A 24,803-nucleotide genomic window follows, 5' to 3' on the forward strand; every position below is an offset into this window, starting at 1 on the left:
GGCACAGGCTCTGCTTAGGCTGGGAAAGGAGCCCAGGGAGGAGCTGCTCAGGTGTGGTGGTTTGGGCAAGGCCTTCCTTGGTGACCAGTTTGTAACCAAGGAAGGGCCCAGATTTACCCAGTATTCCCTACGATTTTTACGTAAGCCAGACTATAAGAAGAGAGGAGGAGAGGCCTTCGCTCTCTTTCCTTCCGGCGGCTTGGAGGTGCAGGTCCCCTGCTGTTGAGTCTGCCGGGTTGGGGAGCGAGGCCTGGTTGGGCCTTGCCGACCTTGGGAGACAGAGGTTGCCAGCGATCGTTCCGGAGCGACTCTCAGTTGTCCCAGGAGAGTAGTGAGCTATTTTTCTTTGCTAACTTTTTAGTTGTTAGATATTGGGTCACTAATTGGGATATCTATATATTTTATTTTAGTTTTGTTCCCTTTCCTTTCCCCCTTCCCTTTCCCTTGTGAAATTGTATATTTTAATTGTATATACGTGTAAATGTATTTATATATCTCACTGTGGTTGTTTCTCTCTCGTTTCGGGTTTTTCGTAGTTTTTTCTCCCTCTTCTCCCTGAGGTGGGGAGGGGGGGACTTCTGGTGATAAGGTTTGGAGACTCGGCAGGGAGCCAGCTTCAAACCATATCAGCACCCTTACATGTAATTTTCCACTGTTTTTCTAGTCTTTTCTTCACATTCACTGTCAAACATGGGAGAATGACCCAGACACACATAACCATTGCCATTTATATTAATTACAGTTTCACATTTGTTTATCTAGGTCTAATTACAACATGCTAATTAACGAGTCTTTTTCAATGAGAGCTAAATTATATTGTTTTCCACAAAAGAAAATGATGGTGCATAAGTGTTTTTCAGCCAAGAATTATGACACATAATCCTTCACAATATTCACTCAAAGTCTAGGGAACTATTGGCTGCAAGTATGCAGGCATGGATACACTATTAAAATATATGTGTTAAAATGTTTCATTTGAAACTTCTCACAGAATATATTCTGTGTTTCTGAGGTTTGAGATTCATGCTAGAATTACCTGTAGAAAAACTTCAAAAGAAACAATAGTTGTCAATCATGACATTAAATATCTCTAACAGACAAAATGTGCACCAAATTGAGCAGTTTTTAAAGATTACTTCAGTAATAAGCCAAGTGATACAGTTCATCAAAACTAACTAGATATTCTCACTTTCATTCTGATATTCCTTATGTATTACTCAAAGGTACTACTCAAGGTATTTTCCATGACAAGCACAGCACAGTGCTTTTCCCCATAACCTGATGAGTTGCACTGGATATGTTATTTATTAAGATATTGCTAAAGTGTAAATAAACTGTGCAAATTAGATAAACTGTTAGAATTAATAATAATTATCTGGCAACATATTCCTGCTGTCATTTTTTGCAGAAAATATGACACAACCTAGAACAAGGATGCAGAATAAGTAATGGAAACTATGCTATTAATTTCAAGCAAATATCATTACATGAATATAAGTGGTTTAGTAATGGCAAAATGACTGTTGCTATGAGACCACATGCAAAAGAAATTAAATTGATCCCCAGGTGTCTATTCTTGAATTGCATGGGAGAAAATTTTGAACCATGGAAATTTTGGGTGGAGAGTTCTATAAATCACAGGTCTTCCTGTGTCTTCCTGCCTCTGCCAGCTATTTCACTTTTGTCACTACCTGTATTACTACATTCAGCAATGGGGGCCCCAGCATAAAAAGGGTGTGAACCTGTTGAAGCAGGTCCAGGGAAAGGCCACAAAGATGATCTGAGGACTGGAGCATCTCTCCTGCTAAGTCAGGATGAGAGAGTTGTGGCTGTTCAGAGAAGAGAAGGCTCCAGGGAGACCTTACAGCAGCCTTCCAGTGCCTAAAGGGGACCTGCAAGAAGCTTGGAGAGGGACTTTTTACAAAGGCTTGGAGTGACAGGATGAGGGAGAATGGCTTCAAACCAAAAGAGGGAAGGTTTAGATTAGATACTAATAAATTCTTTGCTATAAGGATGGTGAGCAACATGTTGCCCAAAGAAGTTGTGGATTCCCCATTCCTGAAAATGTTCAAGGCCAGAGAAGCTTTGAGCACCCTGGTCTAGTGGGTGTCATCCCTGTCTATGGCATGGGGGTTGGACTAGATTATATTTAAGTTCCCTTCCATTCCTTTCCAAAACAAACCAGTCTATGGCTCTATGAATGCAGAAGGGGTTATGAGCAGGTAACCATGAAGGAAAGAAAAATCCAAACCTGGCAGAAATACTGGCTTTGCAGTCACAGAGGAACATGAAAAGCAGGCAATTAGGACAGTACAAATCATCAGTCCCTATAACAGCTGAGACAGAAGAGTAGCAACACTAACACTGGAGTTAGTTTTCCCTACTCCAGTCTCAGTGTAGCCACTGGAAAAGGTCCTTTCCGATTGCCAAGGTTTAACACCCATTTCACAGTTAAACACTTGCCTGTTTTGGCAAACTGTAGCTGTAACAATTAAATTTATAGCTGTAACAGTTAATTTATAAAGCTCTCTTCTTCTGCTATAGCAGCTAGAGAATTCCAAGAGCAGGATCCTTTTCAGCAGTATTATCATCTAACACTAGAAGAGCAGTTTTGTAAGCAGAATAAATATCCCAATGTTCATCATCTGCTAGGAATGCTTTCCAAGCACTGTTCACACCAAAAGGGAATCACATTTGATATCCCTTTTAATGAAGCAAGCACATGATACTGAACATATGAAAATATTTATGAATGAGACAGTCTTTTGGCAGTCAGCCTGAGCTACCATCTGTTCTTATAACAGCAGTGGAATAAAGTTTATATTATACTCTACTCAATAAAATTTAAGCAGAGATAGATAGTATTCTGCTAGTGTTGTTTATTGGAAAGATCTGAAATCTGCATGTAACTGAAGAATATTGATGTATTTTTCTACTTTCCTAAAGTTTGAGTATATGCATTCTAACTACAAAGGAGCCAGTCATTTGAGCAAGGATAATCAGTTTTGAAAACTAGACTATAAACAATATCACATGATTATAGAGTGTTCATTTCTGAAAATATCTCTTACCATTTTGCTGTCAATAATAAGATATTTTTCTGTGAAACTCATTGCTAGTATCAGTATTGTAAGGCTATCAGTTGATATATCCAAGAAGAACAGTGATACTCAATGAAGTATTGAACACATGATATTAAATTAACTACTCATGAAATTATGTGAACTCTGAGCTTCTATGTCTTTAAAAAGAAATAGAAATGACAGATCACGAATCTTCTTCCTATTTGGCTCCCTCTGCATGCAATAGCATAGGCCAAACTGTTGTGTAATCAAGTATTGTTTAACTCATTATTTGTAGTCACTATACCAAATCTGAGAGCTGGATAATCAGAATAACCTGCAAATATTATAGGCCAGCTGAAGGGCTTCTCTAAATATGTCCTCCAATTTCAAGTGGGATTCAGACTTTGTTTTAAACTCTCATATCACAATAACGGTGGGATATCCTAAAGCAAGAGGTTTTATTTCAAAGCAGTTACTTCTTAGTCTTCCTTACCAGCAAAAAAGTAAGCATTATCTTGAACTACAATACTTTACAAAAGGCTTAAGAACTCACTAAATCTAGCAAAAGGAATATCTATTAGACCTGAATATGTACTTTACACTTGCATTGTTTTGATTAGGAGCAGAGACTTTTAAGAGATATATATCCAGGGTGACCCAGTTGCATTCCCATCCCAGAATTTTACCTCCAAGCCAGTATCCTGTGCAGAGGTGTTGGCACAAGCCCAAAATGGAGAGGATCTTGTTCTCTTCTCCCACACTAAGAGAGACAGGGACAGCATTCTTTTTTTGCTACCCCAGGACTCCAGTATTGCTATATTGAATTCAAAGACACATGCACAACACTAACTCTGCAGTATAAGTTTGTCTGTAAACCCAATAGCTTCTATTGAAGCTTAATGATACATCTCCCAGCATTTTCATGACACACAGATTTCAGTGAAATTTCCTTTGTCCTACAGTATGGAAACCTATTATTTAGTCTGAAGCCTGCCCTAGACAAAGATTCACAACCCAATTGCACCTCCAACTCCCTCTTTCAGCTATTATCCCAGCTGACAGAGTGGACAATCTTTTCTGCATCTGTGTCCACAAGCTAGAACATAACTCCTCCTTGATGGTCTCTTCTATTCTACCTTTTTTTTTTTTTTAACACATAACAAGTGCTTCCCTAAGCCCTTCCAGCAACATCCAAGCAAAAATGTTCAGGTTGAACTCAGCCCTGACATACCCAAATCTGAGCTTTTAATGACTTGAAGTCTCCTGATTCTCTCTTATTTCAGGACACCAATCCACCACACCCATTTTCTGAGGCCACCTGCTTGGTAGCTTTGGCCCAGTGCTTCTTTTCATTTGGCTGTTTCAGCAGTGTGATGGTTTCTCTTTCACCTCTGTTGACATTGTCCTAGTTAGAACAGCTGGGACCAGTTCATCACTGGGTGTAACCCAAAGCTGTGTATTCTATAGCTTTCCATGCCATTTACCAGAAACTGTTATCAATGGACCATTTACACCCTCTGCCCAGAGCAGCCCTGACTCCTCAGGCTATAAACTGGGTGTTAAGAGGCCCATGAGACAGGAGAGTGCTCCTGTCCTCACACCCACTGTGGAACTCCCCGCCCTGAGGGAGGTGCTGGGCATTCCTGTCTGAACCAGAGGATATATAATCTTGGAGCCTTGGGACTTTTTGAACCACTCATGGGATCCAGAGAAGGACTGTGACCACCACTCTCAACCAGACTGAGACCACCACTCTTGACCAGACTGCACCAGCACCCTCACCAACAGATTTTCCCCTCTCCTTTTCCTTTGGACTCAGGGGGCCCAACGAACACCACTCTGTTCATGCCCCAGGGTGCTGGGTTATACATTTGGGTTTTGTGGGTTAAAACCAATTGTTTGTCTGCATAATCGTACTTATTGTATTATTTTATTAAATTGTTATTCTGATTTACAATCTCTGTTTTGAGTTGGGTTTACCTTTAAACCAGTACACGTGCACTCAGTGCATCACCTGCCCATCACCCCGTGTAGCCACAGAAAATGCCTGAGCATCTTTAATCCCTTCAGCTTCAAACTAATGTTTCCACCCTTCTATTACCTGAGGAAAAAACAATGTCTGTCTGCAAGGAGGTGGTCCAAGTGGCTGGAGAAAAACAGTCATTACTGGACAGTATTAAATGAAAAGGTGAGAAAGTCCTGCTGCACAAGACACCTGGAATAGGGATACAACTCTTAGTGTGCCTTAGCAGTCAATTTAAACCAAATAAAGTGAGTTTACCTTAGTTTTTAGTGTCACCAGGAAGGCAGTTAAGAATAAAAATGACCAAGAACTGAGGGTCACTTAAAAACACACTAAGTACTTTGGCTGACAATAGCTCTTAAAGCAGTCACATTTAGTGTATACTGGCCCATTGTATTGAATTTCTTGACTTTTCTGTTCTGTTTACATTTACAGGTATAAAATGCTATTTTCTAAAGTCTTAAATATATAAATATATATGTATATGAAGGTGCTTATTTACATTGTTTGAAAAAAAAAACTGAAAAAGGAGCCCAAATATGGCAGCATCACTTGCTTTTATAGCTATATACTTCTAAAATATACTCTTATTAAACATGAAAAATACTTCTTTTTTTTCTTAGTAAGAAAAGCATACTGCACTCTGATTTACAAAGAATACCAGATGCATTTTTGCACACATAAAAAAACAAAGAAAAATTCAACATTCTTTTATGGCTACATAAATTAGACAAGGCTGAAAGTTTCCTCTTGAAGTTAGCATAAAAAATTAATTCCTGTGAATGACATCCCCTACTTGTTCTATTCTCCTTTTTTTGTTATGCATTGTTATTAGAAATGTAATGCATATAGTACTGAGATTGTTGCATTCAATAATTCCTGTTCAGAACACATAAGGTTTCTGCACTTTTTGCTGCAAAATTACGAACAGGAGAGTTTAAAGATTAAAATAAGCATCTAGAGCACACATAAATAAAAGTATGCCCAGGAGAGTCTTAATTATCTACCTGAAGTTATTGGTTTTATTACTGCATACCACTGTATGTCAAATGAATATAGTTTATCAATATACAAAATCAATAGTTTATCAATATACACTAGGTTATGTAAAGAAGTTCACAGGCTATGGTCATTTAGAGACCTTTTTTGGTCTCTAAAGAAGCAGATAATTTTCACTGCTTTAAAGACAGACCATCTTTGCTAAATGATCTTCTGTGGCAGTCACACAAACAGGTCATATTTAAAAGCACCAGTTTAAAGTTCATACACACACATGCACAAATGGACCCACACATATGTAGTATATATGTAAGCACACAGATTATTTCTATATTTCTATATTTAAAAAGAACTCCCTTGAACTAAAAGATCAGTTGATCTGAACTGTTCTTTCCACAGTGGTTGTACTGGACCTGGCTGGAAGGTTCTAACCTTCCCCACAGGAGCTGTGGCAGTGATGGAGATCTGATGTGCTGCTCATGCTGTAACTGTTCTGTAGGTTCAGCACCCTTTACCAATCTTTAATTCACTTTGCAGAACATAAAAAGTTATTTGAAGTACTTTGCAGAATTTTAAGGTGTTGGAAAGTAATTAGGAGAACAATAAAGTCCAATAGATCGGTCTGACACAGGAAGAGAGTCGTTGCTGATAAAAGGAATAAGACGTGAAGAAGGACAGTGAAAGTCAATAGGGAATTATAAGCAAATTCTGCCACGAATAAAGTTTGGATAGAAAATTCACACTGTTAATATTATCACAGGAAAAGCCAAAAATATTTGGAATCTGACTTACAGTACTTCACTGGCTGCCAGATCTTCCCACTTAAAATAAGAATTATTTGTTTCCATATCAAATGCTATCTTTTTGGGGGAATATCAAATTTTAGTTTTTTGTCTGCCTCTAATTAATGAATGAAACACATATTAGCGTTGCTCACTAGACTCTCATCTGATTTAACTACGAACTGAAGGTGTTGACTTTAACTGAGTGCATAGAAAAAACACCAAGATTCTTTCTTAAGAATGTCCTCCAGCAGGTGAAGAAAATAATGTGAACTAAAAGAAAAGAAATAGCAAGGGATTGTTATTTCTAGTAGTGTTGTCTCTGCCTCTGAAACAGTTATTCCTTGCCTTTACCTAAGTTCTGCCAAGTGCAGAAAACCTGTCATTTGTCAGGATCAGTTGTTCTACAGATTGCAATATAATTTACATCTTTATCTACAGATCCCACTGCTGTTGCAAACAGAGCTGATAGCTTTCCTCCAGTGACAGGTTTGAAGAATTGGTTGGTAACAGAGATTGGACTGCTAACCAGCCGTGTATTCTGCCAGGACAGCAGCAAACGTTTATTTTTCCCAAAGCCAGGTGCAATGGTTTATTCCCATTCTCTCATCCTTTCTGCTCTTCAATATCAAAGCTGAATCAGCATTTTCTCCTGTTTAGCTATGGAATTATGATTAAGTATAAATTAGGCATTGATGACTTGGACAGACACTGCTACAACTTAGTGTGGGGGGTTTTTTATCTGAACTAATTATCATTATGATCCTTATGACCATGCACTTAACCTACTGTGAGAGGGAAATAAAACTTGTTAGCTTAAGCATTATCCAGTTTTTCCCCCTTAAATTAATAAATGGATTCCACAGTCTCACAAGTTTTTGAATACAGTTTCAGAGGACAATCATGACATCTATGCATTATAAGACTGAATTTAACAAAGAGAATTATATTTTCAATACAGAAAATGTGAGATTGTACATCTTACATCATGTCTGAACCTGACATACAGGAAAAAGTCCTTCAGAACAGACAGGGATTCTAATTACCACAGAGACTCAGATACTTTTAATAATAAACACTAAGTTCCTAGTGCATGTGCTAGTGGTGTCTGCAATTTATTTCAGAGAGAATGATCAATTGCATTTGAATTACTATATTTTGTAATGGATTTAGCTGTCCAAAGATGATTGTCTTTTTTGTGCTCCATAATTGAAATTGTCACATTCCTTGTTTTTGTGGCAGTGTAAGTCTAGGGCATGTTTAAATGTCCCACCGACATCTCAGGTCTGTCACCACTGAATCGAGATGAACCTCTACAGGAAACGAGTTTTCTTCCTTGGTATCATTGTGAGGAAGTCTGTGGAAGTCAGCAGACCAATGTGCACTCAACTCCTGTGTCCAGGAGTTATTTACAATAAGACTCAAAAGAACTGACCCTAAAAATGAGACTTAGGAAACACCTCCCACTGGAGACTGTCTGCCACTTTGATGCCTTGGGCCCAATTCTTATCTGTTACTCTGTTGCTCACTAGTATCTGATTTATAATGGCAACAGGAGAGTAAAAAAAAAACAATTCTTCACAGGTTTTGTGATGTTATATCCCCTGTTGTTGGTGGTCCCTGTCACAGATCCACCCTCAATCTTCTGTGCAAATATTCCCATTTCTCAAGCTTTTTTTAATATTATCAGTAGCTATTCCCCCATATCCCTGACATCACGAAATATTAATCGTTGGCATGCTACCAGGCAGCAGATAGAAGGACTGCTCCTCATCTGTGGGAGCATGAACTGGCAGAGGCTTTTGATAGTCTTATTTCCTTGAACAACAATCATCTGTACAGGTCCTTCTATCGAGTGAAAGATTCTTCCGAATAAGACATTTGAATTTCCTAGTCTGATGACTTGCAAGACTGAAGAGTAGAAAATCATGAAACATAATTTGATATATGCCAAAGTATAAACACCAACAGTCTTCATTTAATCTTTCCACATCCTTTGTACAGAGCTGTGAGGTGTATTTAGGGTTTTTGTTTTGTTGGGGTTTTTTGTTTCTTTTTTTTTTTTTCTGCAGTGCAAGCATGTTTGTGCCACTCAACTCTTCGAGTAGATTTTTATGAGCTACTTTAAGAGCATACTGTAGTTTTAAATTTTGATTTTGTAATAAAGAACAGAATCACTGTCATACAGTTGTGTATCTCAGCCTGTCTCTTTTCATCACAATAAAACCTTTTTCTCAGCCTACAGGCATCTCTCATCATCATGGGAAAACAGCATAACCTGTAATACATAATGATCTTTAAGATGACAAGAAACTTTGATAAATGAGAGTATCAAGGAGTACTTGTTAAAATAACATTCATTACAGCTCTATGCTCTTGTTACAATTTCGATATAAGAGAAAAGCATTTGAATCCTATTTGAATTTGGGTGTATAGATAATTAACAAGATTTCAGAATTCACTAAGCAAAAGATGAGATCATGAAGACAGTGTCAGATGGGTAAGAATTATAATGGTATGCAGAATAGGAGGCTTTCCACTTCTATAAAGATTTATAAATATACACTTATTTTCTAAATCACTGAAAGAAATTCTGTTTTAAATCAATGTTGACATTAGACTGGTGGTTTACAAAGACAGGACTTGTCTCCCATTCATTTGTAATGAATATCGAGAACCCTTATCATTACTGAACTGCAGATTCAGCCAAAGGAAGAAACAATAACCTGTAAAACTTCTAATGAATTTCCCTAAAATATTAAGCAGAGGCTGTGGGGCTGCTCTCAATTGTGTTTGCACTTTACCCCCTTAGTCTCCTGATCACTGTGACTACTCAAGCAGCAGAAGAATGGAGGTTTAACCAAACCTATCTCTTTTAAATAAAATATATTTGGAAAATAAGTCACAGTCCTAATTAATGGTGTGACATCCTGTCATTTCACCAGTAGTTATCACCTCAGTGGAAAAAAGACCAATTCCAAATTAAAGATTTTTCACTCATTACATCTTTTTTCTCACAAAAATCAAACATCCATAGTTATAAAGAAAATCCTACCCTTCAATATCATTCATATTTTGGGTGAATGGTACAGAAAAGGGAACATTCACTGAGGCTATTGTCCCAATTTTGAGGTATGACTTCAGAAATAAATTCCTGCCTAATCTAAAACCATAATGATCTTTCCAAAGGATGAGAAGACAACATAGATTATTACAGCTCAGGAGAAAATTTAAAGAGTGATTAATCTGGAGAGTTCTCTTTATGGATACTTTTCTTAAAATGAAGGGAAAAAACCCACCCAATTAGAGAAAGGTACTTTCATGGCTAAAATCTCAGTCAACACAGAAAACTATTTCACTTTAAAGAGAATACAGACTTTAATAACTTGTTTTTTCCACTCCTACTTTTTATATTGAAAGCTTCATAACTACTGCAGGCATAAAACTTCTGAATATTAAAGTTCATCACAAGCTGGAAACAGAGGGAAAATAAATCAGGTACAGCAGAGAAATTTCTATTACTGGCAGTCTTTTATCTGACTTGAAGTACTAGATGTCAGACACTGTCTTACTACCTGTAAAATAATTTATACCATTGCAGTTTCAATAAACAGAATCTTTAATGGCTGTGAAGAAGATGAGTTAGAAGACATCACAGTTTTTATCACCTAGGTTCCATCTGGCTTTCACACAGCTTAAATCATAGAAATTCAATCAATCAGCAAGGCAATAATACATATCCAGTGTTAACATATACACCTAAAATTACCTAGAATAAGGATTTTTTAGCTTTACATTATCAGAAGCCTCCCTTGGTAAGTAGTCTAGGTAGACTTCCCTACAGCTGGTAATGCAAAATCGAATTCTGCATCAAGACAGTCCTGTGTTTATTGGATGTGGGGGCAAAGACAGTGGCAAAGGACAAGGACAAGGCTGAGTATTTAATGTATTTGATGTCTTCTTTGCCTCAGTGTTTAACAGCAGAGCCAGTCATTGGCAGGGCAGCCAGTCCCCTGAGCTGGTAGGAAGGGATGGGAAGCAGAATTAAACCCCCACAATCCAGGAGGAAACAGTTGTGACAGAACTCAGACACTCACAAGTCTACGGGGCCAGAGAGGATCCACTTAAGGGTACTGAGGGAGTGGGAGAAGGGATCACGAAGCCACTATCCTGATTCCAGCCAGGACAGCGTTAATTTTTGCAGGAGGGAGGGGGCACGGGCAGGGCACAAAGGTTATCCTCTACCACCTCACAGTCATTCTCTGGGGACAGGGGAAGGGTTCCCTTCTGGGTTGTGTAGTGTGGCAGAAGGAGTGGTCGGGTATTGTTGGGGTTCACTCTGTCGTTAATGTTGTTGGGGTTCACTCTGTCGTTAATGTTGTTAGTGTCACTGTTCATTGTCTTATTTCATTCCTGTTTCCAGTAAGTTGTTCTTATCTCAACTCGTAATCTTTACCTTTTGTGCCCCCAGTTCTCCTCTCCAGCCCACTGCAGAGGGATGAGAAGGGGTGTGGGGGAGGGAGTAAGCAGCACATGGTTTTGACTCGTTCAGTGGGAACACTAAATTGGGAATACAATTCCTAAATCACATCAACCACCGACAATCATTTACCATCAGACCTGAATGACTGGAGAGGTCCCAGGTGACTGGAGGTTTACAAATGTGACATCCAACTACAAAATGGGTTGGAAGGAGGATCTGGGAAAACACAGGCCTGTTCAGACCTCGGAAGTTCATGGAGCAGATAATGTCAAATCCCATTACATGGCATGTTCAGAATAATCAGGGAATCAGGCCCAGCCAGCATGGGTTTGTGAAAGGCTTGACCTGCTTGACCAACTTGATCTCCCCAATGCAAGGTGATTCGCCCAGGGGATGAGAAAAAGCCTGCGGGTGTCAACTACTTAAATTTTAGTGAAGCCTTTGCTACTGTTTCCCAATGGATACTCCAGGAGAAACTGCTGCTTGTGGTTTGGATGGATGTGTTCTTCACTGTGTTCTTCAAACTGGCTGGATGGCTGAGGCCCAGAGAGTAATGGGGAGTGGACATAAATCCATTTGGTGGCCAGTCACCAGTGGTGTTCCCCAGGGCTTAGTGTTGCAGCCAGTCCTGTTTACTGTCTTTATGGATGACCTGGACAAGGGGATCTGTTTCATCCTCAGGCAATTTGACACCAAGCTGGGTGAGAGCATTGATTTCTTGAGGGTTGGTAGACTCTACAGAGGGATCTGGGCAGGCTGTATCGATGGGCTGAGGCCAAATGTATGAGATTCAACAAGACAAGTGCTTGGCTCACAACAGACCCAGTCAGTGCCACGTGCTTGGGGAAGAGTTGCTGGAAAGTGGTTGAAGTGGAAAAGGACCTGAGGGTGCTGATTGACAGCAGCTTAACACGAGTCAGCATGCTAGCTTGTGTCAGGAATAGTGTAGCCAGCAGGAGCAGGGCATCCCAATCAGGTTCTCTAAAATTATTAGAGAGATGCCTCTGCCCGAATTAAGGTGTAAATGAGACCACATGACAAATTGGACAGTACAGATTTTTATTTAACAGTAAATGTGAGATAGAAAGATAGAAAGAAATAGGAGAGAAAAAGTGACAGAGAGATAGATTAAGTAGGAAAAAATATCTCTATGGATTCCAATGGTGTCCTGTTAATCCTCTTCTTGTGATCTCCTCAGTGGTGAGAATCCCAGTCTTGTCAAAGCGATGGTTGCAATCTGGATTCACTGAGGGAAGCCCAGTGTGGGAAGGAAGGAAGCCCCATGTGGTGAAGGAAAAATTCTGCTGGTAAGCAAAGTCCAGGGTGGAGAGGGAAGAGTCAGTGAAGCCCAGGGTCATAAGGAAAGTCCTGTGTGGTGAGGGAAGAAAACCAAGTGTTGAGTGAAGTCTCAGGGTGGTCTTTTCTTGGGCTTAGGCTGGGTGGAAGCACCCCCAGTACTCCCACGGGGTGGGGAGTTCTACATTGGATGATGTAGCACTGGATCAGGAGACATTTCAGGAGTCTTAAACACCTTCTGAGGTGTTACAGCTGCCTGTTGGGGGAGGATGGGTGAATTTATTATGGCCCATCAGCAGAGATGAGCATCTTCAGGCTGTGCTTCAGGCTGTGGAGGGGAGTTATCACGGCTGAGTCATTTGTGTAAGGGCAGAGAAACACTACTCCACCTTGCAGGATTTGCCTCTTTCCTTCTCTTACTCAGCTTGCAGCCTGAGGTGGTGGGTGTGCACGCCCTCAGCACCTGGGTGGTTACTTTGCACATCAGAATCTTTCACCTTCATTGTGTGAACTGTTAGCATTCCAGTCTTTCACACTTGTGGATACCTTCTTCTCGTAGGATGACTTGAGGATAGTACCACCCTTGTCTCAAGTTCCCATCACAGTCCAGACTAGCAGGCATACTCAAGGAGGGATGGGCTTCAGTGAGCAGTTGCTTCTTTGCAGGGTTTGCTACAGTGGACAAAAGTGATTTTAACGATGTTTAAGCCACAAACCATTCCTGTGCCTCACAAAGGGCAGTGATTGTCCCCCTGTACTCTCACTGGTGAGGCCGCATCTCGAGTGCTGTGTCCAGTTCTGGGCCATTCACAACAAGAAAGACAAGGAGCCACTGGAGAGGATCCAGTGGAGGGCCACAAAGATGATGAGGAGTCTGGAGCATCTCTCTTGTGAGTAGACACTGTGGGAGCTGGTCCTCTTTAGTCTAGAGAAGACTGAGAGGGGATGTCATCACTGTATATAAATATCTCAAAGGGGGATGTCCAGAGGACAGTGCCAGGCTCTTTTCAGTGGTGCACACTGACAGGATAAGGAGCAGTGGCCATAAAGTAAAACACAAGAAGTTCCACCTCGGCATGAGAATTAACTTTACATTGAGGGTGGCAGAGCACTGGAACAGGCTGCCCAGGGAGGCTGTGGAGTCTCCCTCTCTGGAAACATTCATAATCCACCTGGACAAGTTCCTGTGTAACCTGCTTTAAGTAACTCTGCCTTGCTATAGGGTATTGGACTAGATGATCTTCAGAGGTCCCATCCAACCCTAAAATTTCTGTGATTTATTTTTCTGTTATAGAGATTGCATTTAAGAAAAACTACCCAGTTGTAAAGTCAGTCTCAAAGTGACCTTCACCAGCTAAGGCTACCTGTAATGAAGGTGCTGGCCACATAATTATTTTCCTTAGTTTTGGACGTCAGAAATTTATGTGTAGACGGATCTGAGTGCAAAATCATATCAAAGTGAACATTTAACTAGCTAGCTGGTTTCCTTTCAGAACTATCAGATGGGGCATTATCAAACCTCAGATTTACTTGGAAGTTTATTTTCCTGCTGTAATTTCACTTGCCAGATGTTTTCTGTCAAATATGTTGAAGTACTGTAATTTGATCCTACACAAATTTAATGTATGACTTCTTGCAGGGTCTTCTCACTTTTACTGAATAAATTAGCCCTTTCTGTGAAAATTTATAGTTAATATTTCCATTTTCTGGTCTTGTAACTGGCATTTAGACCAATAGTTCAGAGTTCAGAAAATGTAAATCCTTCCTTTTTCAAAGATAGTTTTGTATCCTTTAGAGAGAGGAATTTTACAAAACTCCATAGAGGGGCTTTTTGGGAGGCGAGGACAGGAAAGGAGAAGATACCCAAAGTATTTCCAGTAGAAGTAGTAAAACCTTTTACCCCACATAACAAAATCATATTAGAGCATAGTAAACAACTTAGCTTCCAATATTCTCCCTGCTGTTCTTTATTTTTTGCATCCACTGTCTTGTACTCATGCACAGGGAACCCCTTTTTTAAATGGTTCCCATGAATGTGTTGGTATCTGCTGCAGATTTCCAAAATGCTGAGGAGAGAAGAAACAAACTTTTACCCAAAAATAAATTTAAGATTTCTTAATTACTGTAAATTATGAATAATAGTCAGATTTGACAATATATAGACTCTTATATGAATTAAAAAAATAATTCTTTTTAGTACTCCAGTGCCTCATATAAATTTGTGAATATATTTTTAGATTTGCTCATTTATTTTTTTTCCAGCTGTTCTAGATGTGATTTAAGATCTCGTACACCTACTGAAACACTTTGAGTCCTCACTGCCTGTGATCTATGTCCTGGATAGTGCCTAGTCTAAAACAGCATTAAAAATCTTAAAATAATATTTCCTTTTTTTGAAAAACAAATCCATTTTTTTTCTTACTCTTTTCATTGATTTGTTTTTCTGTTCATGTTGTTGGCGGGGGGGGGGGTTGTGGCTTTTTTTTTTCCTTGATACACAGCACTTGGAGAGTTTTTTGTGAAGGGTGCTATAAATAATGAAGATGTTGGAGAGCTGATATAGACATCTGAAATACAAAAGTTCCATAAAGATCAGACAACTTTAAAAGTCTTCTTTCTTCACATTGTAATCTTGAAACTCTTCTCAAATATCTGAATGAGATGTTGTCTCTCAGATAGCTAAATTAATATACTATTCCCTACGGATGTCAGGAAGGTGTCTTGTTTTAGACTCTTTAAAAAGAGATACTTTTATGACAGTTTCAGAAATTTAACCAGTGTTATACTTAAGGTTGGCTATTTTTTTTTGTGCAGTGAAAGATAAATTCATAAAATTCTGTACAGATATTAAATATCCATAGCTGATATTTTAGAAAATTTGCAATGCTTTTTCTGCATAGACTGATAATAACATAAAAATGAAAGAAACAAAAAAATTGCCTTGAACTCTAAGAGTTAATAAAAGCTTCTGGACTACATTGGAGATGTGGAGAAAACCTAAGGTAAGCAACAGCATTGCAAAAAACACATAACCATTGAGTATATTTTTTTATTCACATGCTTGATGAAAACATAGAATCATGGAATCACAGGATTAGGTTAAATCCTATTCCTTCTATGTGAAATAGCCTCTTGTTAATAAAAGAAACACAGAATTACAAAGACATATTGGCTCTGGCATAGTCCAGTTAATGATTAAATTGTGCCTTTATAACAAGATGGCTTTATTACATTTCGTAGTCTGTGAACCAAGAGAAATAAAGCTTCAACATGCCTCACAGACTGAAAGATGTGAGGGCTTCTTAATGTAGAGTCATTCTCACGACCTGAAATAATGAAATTTAAACTGACAGTTATTAGTGTCTGGTGAAGTAAGAATGAGACGTGAAGATCCCAGGACATACTGACTCTCTGTCTTCATTTACTATTGACCCTTGAGGTTTGGCCCAAATTTAGAGCTAAAATATCTGTTTCTCCTTCCTTTCCCTCACCTTATTTCTAAAATTCAGTATCAAAAGTAATGTTAATATGTTTCAAATCTGTCATGTAGATTGTATTCATATACTGTTTTCATCCAAAAATCTATGAAGCTACAATGATTTACTTCTGTAAGATCATGGCCAGTCTTCATGAGTGAAGATTTGGGAAAGGTCATTAACCCTTCGAGCCTGCGCAGTGGATTTTTTAGGTGAGACACAGTGTGCGCTGAACTGAGCCCACCCTTTAATCCTGAGGTTCATCTACCGGGGCCAAGCAAACTTGGACAGTGGCAGTGAGGGTCTCAGGACGTAGGTTTGTTTATTTACTTCTGTAATCAGTATTTATTAATCATAAATTTAATTCTAAAGAGGTACAAAGGGTTCAGGTCTAATTCCAAACATATTCATTTCTCCATATATCAAACTTCTCCTTAAACAAGAGGTAGAAACCATTATAACAGTTCACTCTAAGGGGAAAAAAAAAAAAAAGAGTGTCCTGAACTGATGGTAATTGAATTCAAGTATAATAGTAAATGTGTTCACAAGTAATAAGAAGTTTGATACACAAATGAGGGAATTAAAATAGGATTGCATTTTTATAGAGCTTTATTAAGTGAACCTTGAAGAGCAAGTGTACCTACATTGTATATTCCCCTTATTTTAATTACACATTGAACTCAATTGTTGCACAGGCATCTGTACAGAAGCACAAGTGTAACTCCATTACTGATGCAAATTTTAAAGTCCCTAGGGTGGAGTTAGTTTTTCTTTTGGTGTGTCTCTTATCTTCCAGGTTTAATAATTCAGTGAATTGATAGATATTTTGATTGAAGGCATTACAATTGCTGAGAAAAATGTTCTGACTCATAAAATTTTTGCATGCTAATTAAAATGCTAAGTAGCTCACTAATTTCTAAATACAGACAGGGAAAACAGAAAATACAATCCATTCTTTTTTTTTCTCTGGAAATAAAAACTATGTGAGAGACTGCAAGTTCAATTAGTTATTTTAATGACATGACATTTACTACAGTGCTTATGAATACTCAGGTGGGAGATATACTTAGGTCAGTGGAAATAACCTTATATCAGTTACGAAAATAAGTTAAAAATAAGCTTTGAAATGCAAGAACTTTAATTTTTTTGCAAACATGATGTTGGAGGTCAAAGATACTCTAGAGAGGGAGTAATTTCATAAGTCAAATAAGACATAAATTATCTAGTAGAATGAAATTGCAATATAATTCTTGGAAGTCAAATTAGTGATTGCTTGTATACTGGTCTTTAACATCTTTAAGTAGCGCTTGACTGATCATGATTCATATGAATATCCTTCAACATTTCCAGCTAATCAAAGATTCTTTCCAGAGTGAGAAATAATATTTTGGTTTGTTCATTTGTTTTTGTCCTCTGTGTAATAGAAGTTTTTCACATGTAGTTTATCAGTGTCTGCTTTCTCTGTGGCAGATATAGGTGTCATAGTATGTGACTAAGAATATACTCATAAACATCAACAAATCAGTGAGTAGGACGAAATACATCCAAAAATGAAACCCCTTCTTTCATTAATAATGAGCAAACACGAAAAAAAATATTTAAAAAATTCTGTTGGTACCACCTGAGGTAGTGAATTGTTAGAATGCTTTTTGGAGCTGTATGCAGTACAGATTTTGGTTAGCTACAGCAATCCTTAGATGAGTGACTGTGAGACAATGCTAACTATGAAGATCCATTGAATGTACTGCAAGGCATTTGTAAAATACAAATAAGATTCAACTAACTTTGAAAGTCTTACTTTCTAACCTCGCCTGGTTGTCTAATCTTCCCTTTTCAATCAATAGGCACTTAATGGGAGTGATCCATCTTACCTTAATCAGTACATCTAAAAGTGAGCTCAAGTATTTCAGGCATCTGCTTTAGGATGAGATGAACTGCACTCCAGTAATGACTACTTTTCCACATTGATTAAATGGAAAGCTCAGGTGTCTAGGTCAGGTTTGGTGTGTGCAGTGTAAGCATTCAGAGTCATAGAATTGAAATACAGTTGACACACTTCTGTGCACTCTTTTACTAGCATGTATTCATTTCTTATTTTATCAATTGTGAAACAATTGAACTTCTTCCAGGATTACTCTGAGGACTGACGATCCACTTGTTGCAATGATACACATTATCTGTCTTTAATTCAGGACAGAATGTTTACAATGCATTTGTGATACACTTAATTTAGAGATTTAATCCGTGAAAATGAGAAGCTAGAAAGAATTTTTCCAAACACAGTTGATGCTATTGCAACCACTGCTATCACAGTCAAGTTCCTAACTTAGGAAAAGAAATATTAATTTAGTTATCAAGGAGATGTAGCAGAAATAATTTCTAATTTTAAATTACTCCTTTTAAACTTCATACAGCTTAACTCCATTTATGAGGCCCTTCCACCATTTCTTGAGTAGGAGCCTCTGCTGAGATCTCAGCTGTAAAACATCTCTTCATTGTATGTCCAAATCAACATTAGAGAGGTCTAGCAGGAAGAGATTTGCAGAGCAAAATGGTTGGTTCTGGGAAATGGTGCTCTGCTGGCTCTCCTGAATCACCTCCCTGTCCTTCTAGGAGCTTCTAGAAGGTTTTGTTCTGTGATCTTCCCAGACACAGAGGTGAGGCTGACAGGCTGGTAGTTCCCATGGTCCTCCTTTTTAGAGATGGGTACAAGGTTTTCCTTTTTCCAGTCACCTGGGATTTAACTGGGACTGCCATGACTTTCCAAATATCAAGGAGAGTGGCTTGGCAACTACATCAGTTGATAAATGTGTATATTTGAATATAATCAAAAATTAGGGATTTATAAAACTGTCCTTTTGCTTATATGTTTACCAGTTTCCTGGCAAAATCTTTTATTTCTACTCTTTCTTCCATGAAAGAAGTCTTCCACTGATGGCACAATCACTTTCAAAATTGAAGTGATCGCTTTTAACTAATATAAATAGGTTTTGAAAGGCAGAATATTTTCATTTAGCAATATTTAGAGTCAATACTGTGAATGTCATGAGATACATGTTGTATTTTCCACTGTGTGTGTTTATAAAAAAAAAAAAATGCTGCTATGGTCCTGCCAGAAATGGTGAAAATACTATGGTAAAACCTTCATGCAGCATAATACTATTATGCACCTGAATAAAGTTTAGTGCCTCTGCACAGCATGTCATTATTACCTTGTCCTCTTGGGTACACAGTTCTTCCAGAAAATCTGCTGCAAATGGCATTTCTTTGGGATCTGTCTTGGTGCTTTCCTGGAAGTCTTTCACTTATCAAAAGCATTTGATTCTGCTTTTTAGATAAAACAGTTTCAAAGGCATCTTTTTAGTGGGTTTTAGAGAGTTTTGTTGTTGTTTCTTCTTACTTCTGTGTGGCATTTCCAACGATACTATATCTCATTATTTCAGCCTTTTTCTGCTTCTGGCAAAATCTAGAAAAGGAATATTTTTGCAGAGACAGTTGGGGGATCTGAATAAAACTGTCCCTGCTCCTAAGTACTTCTCAACGCAGAAGATGCAGTATTTTGAGTAGAGTCTTTTAGCCATGCAATTATTAGTTTAACAGCAAAGCAGCCCCCTAAAAAAGGTAAAACATATTTTCCCTTGAACAGGATATTTTTACAGTAAATTGGTATCAAATGGGCTTCAGCTGGGATTTTCTCAATGGCTGGTACAGTGCTGTGTTTTGAATTTAGTATGGCAATATTGAATGTAACACACTGATGTTGCTCAGTTGTATATTTTAATTTATTTCAATTATTAAACTCTTCTTATTTCAATCCCACTGTGGGGGCAGGGTGGGGGAAGTGAGTGAGCAGCTGTGTAGTACTTCATTGCCAGCTTGGTTTAAATCATGATAATGTGGCAGCCTGAACAGTAGTCAACAATAGTTTCATGAGATTATGTAGCTAAAATAAATAGCAGCAGGCAAAAGAAGACTGGAAGGACAGAGGCCAGTAAAATACTTACACAAAACCAAGTGGTAGATAAGAAGACTAATAGATACCTATGGGGTTAGAAATGGGATAGTCTTGGAAGAAAACCAGGAGAAGCTGAAATCAAGAAAGGTAAGGGAGTTCTATCTGTTCTGTAGACCTATAGGTTGAATGGTAGTTGATGGGTCAGGTACAATGAGTTTTCTGGAGCAAATTTTGGCTTCAAATTGACTATTACAGATGCTGACATGAACAGTTCCAGCCAAGTCCACAAAGACTCAAAGTGGTTTTAGGAGGAAATTGAAAAAAATTACAATCGACAGTTTTTCAACATTTTAAATAAAATTAAGAATTAAAAGCAGAAGGGTCCTTACAGCCCAGCTGAGAGCTGATAAATGATACTGTAAAAGACACTGAACTAGAATGAGTCAAAACATGAAATGTTTAACCTCTTTTTTAAACAGAGGTCTTTGATAGACTTCTACAACTCTCCTCTCCTCTCCGAACCTCTCCTCTCCTCTCCGAACCTCTCCGAACCTCTCCGAACCTCTCCTCTCCTCTTCCTATGTTTATTAAAGCAGTGAAGAACAAGAACTGAAAGTTAAAAATCATTTAATTTTCTACACTACCACTAAAATACACTTTTCCCTTTTGCTTTAAAAAAAATACTTCCATTTGAATCAAAAGGCAGCATGAATAGGTAACTCTACTCTATTACTACATAATTCTAATTCACAATCATTATTTGTGTAGTCTTTTTCTTTTCTGCATCAAAAAATCAGAGGCCATAGTAATATGTCTTACTATACTTAATTAAAAAAAAACCCCTAATGTTAATTTTAGTTGTGTGTATTAAGACTCCATGATTTGGTTTGCTTACATCTACAAGAATATTCTAAAAATTAACTAATAAAACCACAATTTGGCATTTTGCACAACAGTAATGAATAGTGGACATTGTATCACTCAAAAGCACTTCCTGTTCAGACTTGCACAAGTTAGAAATTTTAAAAGCACTCTGTAAGGCTAAGTTCTCCCACTTCTGGTCTAACTTTGCAATATAAAAATAAATAATATAGATACTTTATACTTCACTGTCACCTTTCACTCCGTAGATATCAAAGCACTCTCAAAGAGCTGTAAGGACAGTGGTCACAGTAAAAGCACTTCTATATTTCTACATCTGGGAGTATATTTGCTACTTAAGGCAAGAAAAATACCTCTGAAACAGAATAAAGTTTTCAGATTAATAAGACTTTTTGAAGTACTAGTGATAGCAAGCCATAGAATTATATTTATATTTATGATAATTTAAATCCTATTTGATGTTTTGCAATTTTATTTTCATTTATATGTTAAATACAGCTGTTGAATAATATGCGCTTGAACATTATCCCAAATTATTATGTTCAATTATTTACTCATTTTTCCTCTTAATAACACCAATGATAACATTTCAAATAAAAGAAATTAAAAAAAAACAGTAGCAGGGCAAAATCTGAAATGACAAATTATTGGATGAAAATTAATTGGCATTAAACTCTGTAAAAATTCCAGTCTTCACAGCTATTTGCAAGACTGTCCAGCTACAGAAAGTATGCTTTGAGTAACATAAACTGATAAATTACCACCTGTTTTTTGAAGGTTTTTTTTTAACACTCACCCTTGTAAAAAGATTGGGGCAGATTAAAAAAACGAAGTCCTTAATTTCAGTTCCTTGTTTTCTGTTTTTATATCACCATAGAAACCACTCTTATTTTTCATTTTCACAGTACAGCACCAAACCTTTGGATCAAGTTTGTTTCTGAGTAATTATCAGAAAACCTTCAGTTTTCACATTTGAACAGTGAATTCTCACCTTTCCACATGATCCATCACTGAAAGACATGTTCTATAAATAAAGATTCTCAGCTTATTTTTACAATAAGTGAACAAATACTGCAGAAAACTCCCCATTAAAGCATATATTCTCATGTCTGCATAGCAAAACATTTTGTTTCACTCCTTGGGCTCCAGAGTGCCCTCGAAGAATCAAAACTTCATGAAGTTATTTTTCCCAAGAAGGAATGGAATAGAGGAGAACATCTTTTTTCATGATTCTTAATCTTAAAATAAAAGAGGTACTGAATTCTATAGCGAACTCTGTACTGAATGTAACAGGTTTTTAAAGAAACCATTGATGATACATTTCATACATAATTTTTTTTTCAGCTATTTATCACAAAAAATTCTTGCTTAAACCTAAATACCTTATGAAGATTTTATTGTCTTTTGAAATGCCATATTGAAATATGGCATTGAAATACGGCAAAATACTGTTTTTATTGTATTTTGAAATGCTCATTTTCTCAGGATTATGTGTTTGTTGTGTTTTGGTTTTGTCAGGATTTTGGTTTTATGTGAGATTTTGTGGGGTTTTTTTTCGTTTTTTGGGGGTTTTTTTTGGTTTTTTAATTTATTGACAAGTCAAGCTTTTGATGACAGGTTTGTTCTTGAAAACTTCACTCATTTCAAGATACATTTGCTGCTAGGGAAAATGCAGCTTTTTTCCTCAGACAGAAAAGGACTGTAAGTGAGTGGAGGTCAGAACAATCACAAGTTTAATGCAACTATGTGTTTGTCCTAAGGCAATGGTAAGTTCTCATTGTGAGAAGCTGAGGAATAAAGTTTCAGGACCTCCTTCAACCCAACAGACAGGCATAGCTGTAGTTAGAATTAAATGGAAATCTTTTGCTGTTCTAGTTAGTACAAAGTGGTTGCTTCCAACTGGAAAATTCTGAATCTTTTTATTAGTGCAGTGGTGTCCATGAAAATATAGATATTCTCCTGTGGTCCTCAACAAAATGTTACTCTGCTGTTTTGGAGTCAGCAATTTTTTTGCACAGTTTTACTTCTGCCCTCATATATGGAGCTATGTAAAATAGTGTTATAGGAGATGTACTTCAACAAATTCTCAAAACCAGAAACGTTTCCACTCCAGTCTTCCACCTACGTACGATTAAGAGATCATTATGGGGACCAAGTTCAGACACATATCAGAACCTCTAGTAAGTGGAAATTCTGTCTTCTTTTCTCCTTTTATTGCTTCATTTGGAGCACATGAAGCTGACACTGTGCTACTGTTTGCTTTGGAGGCTTTAAAGTTACTTTCTCATGATGCTTGTTTCCTAAGTCCTGTGTCTGTATTCATTCAAAACTGCTGTAAACAAAGGGTTACAGACATTTAGTGTTTGGTACTGGCAAAATTAAAATATCCAGTCATGGTCAAGATTGTAAAATGGTGTATTAATGATTTTTTCCTACTGATATCAATATAATTCCCTGAGGGGAAAAGGCACTACTGTTTGGAAGTTTTTTAGTTAACTAAATTATTCAAATAGCAAAAAAAACCTTGAAGTTTTGAATCAATATATTCCCATTAAATGAAATGCTATTTTTCGTGAGAGACACATGAATTTAGATCATGGTAAGAAACGCTAACATTTTTTTCCCTTACGAGTTCTCAGATCTCAAATTTGAATTTTACAGTTGTTTTTACCTAAAGCAAGGTGTAGCATAAACCAGTCTTACTTTGGATAAGATTAACCTCTCTAGAGGGATTATTCCTTGTGTCATCTGTTCAAAATACAGAGACTTTGGTCCTAGTACCTAGTACTTAGTGAAAAGACAACCTGCCTCTTATGTTGATGATAAGATATATTACAATTACAGTGCTCAATACATCACCTGTTCAGTATATCCAATGGACTATACAATGGATTTTTTTGGTACATGTAAGGCCTACACTTGTAGCTTTGTAGTCGCTACAACTCACTAGTTGTATTACAGTAACCTTATAACTTTATAGAAGGACATATCCAAGAAATAATTACCATTTAGACCCCTCATGTGTAACTTGCACCTCTCTTGTTGATACAGTTAAGTATATAAATACCAGTCTTGCTGTTTGGACTTCGCATTCAATCACAGGCAATGGCAGGACATTGATATTTTCACTATTATTTTGCCATTTTTTGTCCTTCTGTTGTTTATCCTCAGAGCTAGCCAGGTTTATTTAGACCCACACTCAGGAAAACCCAGCCTCCTGTCTTTCAACCTTCCCCGCTTCAAAAGATGAAAGGCAGCTGCTGTAAAAAGCACAGCAAATCACACTCCAAAGAGGTCCCTCGCTAGGTCAGGCTCAAATACCCAGGGGATCTACATAATGTTTTCAATCCAGCAGAAAGTTGTTCTCTCACGACTGCTTGTGTCACACCAATAACATTTAATGGTTAAAAATCTGATTGCCACAAGAAATCCGGGCTGCCTTCTCGAATCTGAGTCTCTAGAGATCTGTCTGTTTACCTGTTGAATGTGGTAATTTAAATGGGAAGATTCTTGTGTCACTGTCTTTTTGGTATGTTAAGGACCAAGTTCTCTTCTTTAGCTACCACGACAATACCAATAAATGACACTAAGGCTCCAAATTTTTTTTCACCCAGCATTATTATCCCTTTTCTGATAACACCAGGAAGTAAGTCAGTGAAAAAAAATCACTCTATGCAGGAATCAGAATTCAGTATGAGGGCAATCAGTATAGTACAAACGAAGGCCTAAATGCTGAAAGTACTTATTACTAGATATAAGAGAGAATAAAGAACATCCTATCAATAAATATATCAGAAAAAAACTAACAAGCTTAAATGTGTCTTTTAGAAGAGCTGGATCTT

General features: G+C 37.6%; 1 long non-coding RNA gene across 1 annotated transcript in view; it reads left to right on the forward strand.

Moving 5' to 3' along the window:
* The first annotated feature begins 194 nt into the window (after positions 1 to 194).
* LOC108500338 overlaps positions 195 to 24,803 on the forward strand; it is a 25,566-nt gene continuing 957 nt past the window's right edge. The window contains exons 1-2 of the long non-coding RNA XR_001875833.1: positions 195 to 375; positions 18,825 to 18,830. This is a non-coding gene — a long non-coding RNA (uncharacterized LOC108500338). The remainder of the gene's footprint in view (positions 376 to 18,824; positions 18,831 to 24,803) is intronic.

This window comes from Lepidothrix coronata, unplaced genomic scaffold (genome assembly GCF_001604755.1).
Source record: "Lepidothrix coronata isolate B3197 unplaced genomic scaffold, Lepidothrix_coronata-1.0 Scaffold89, whole genome shotgun sequence".
Lineage (NCBI taxonomy): Eukaryota > Metazoa > Chordata > Aves > Passeriformes > Pipridae > Lepidothrix > Lepidothrix coronata.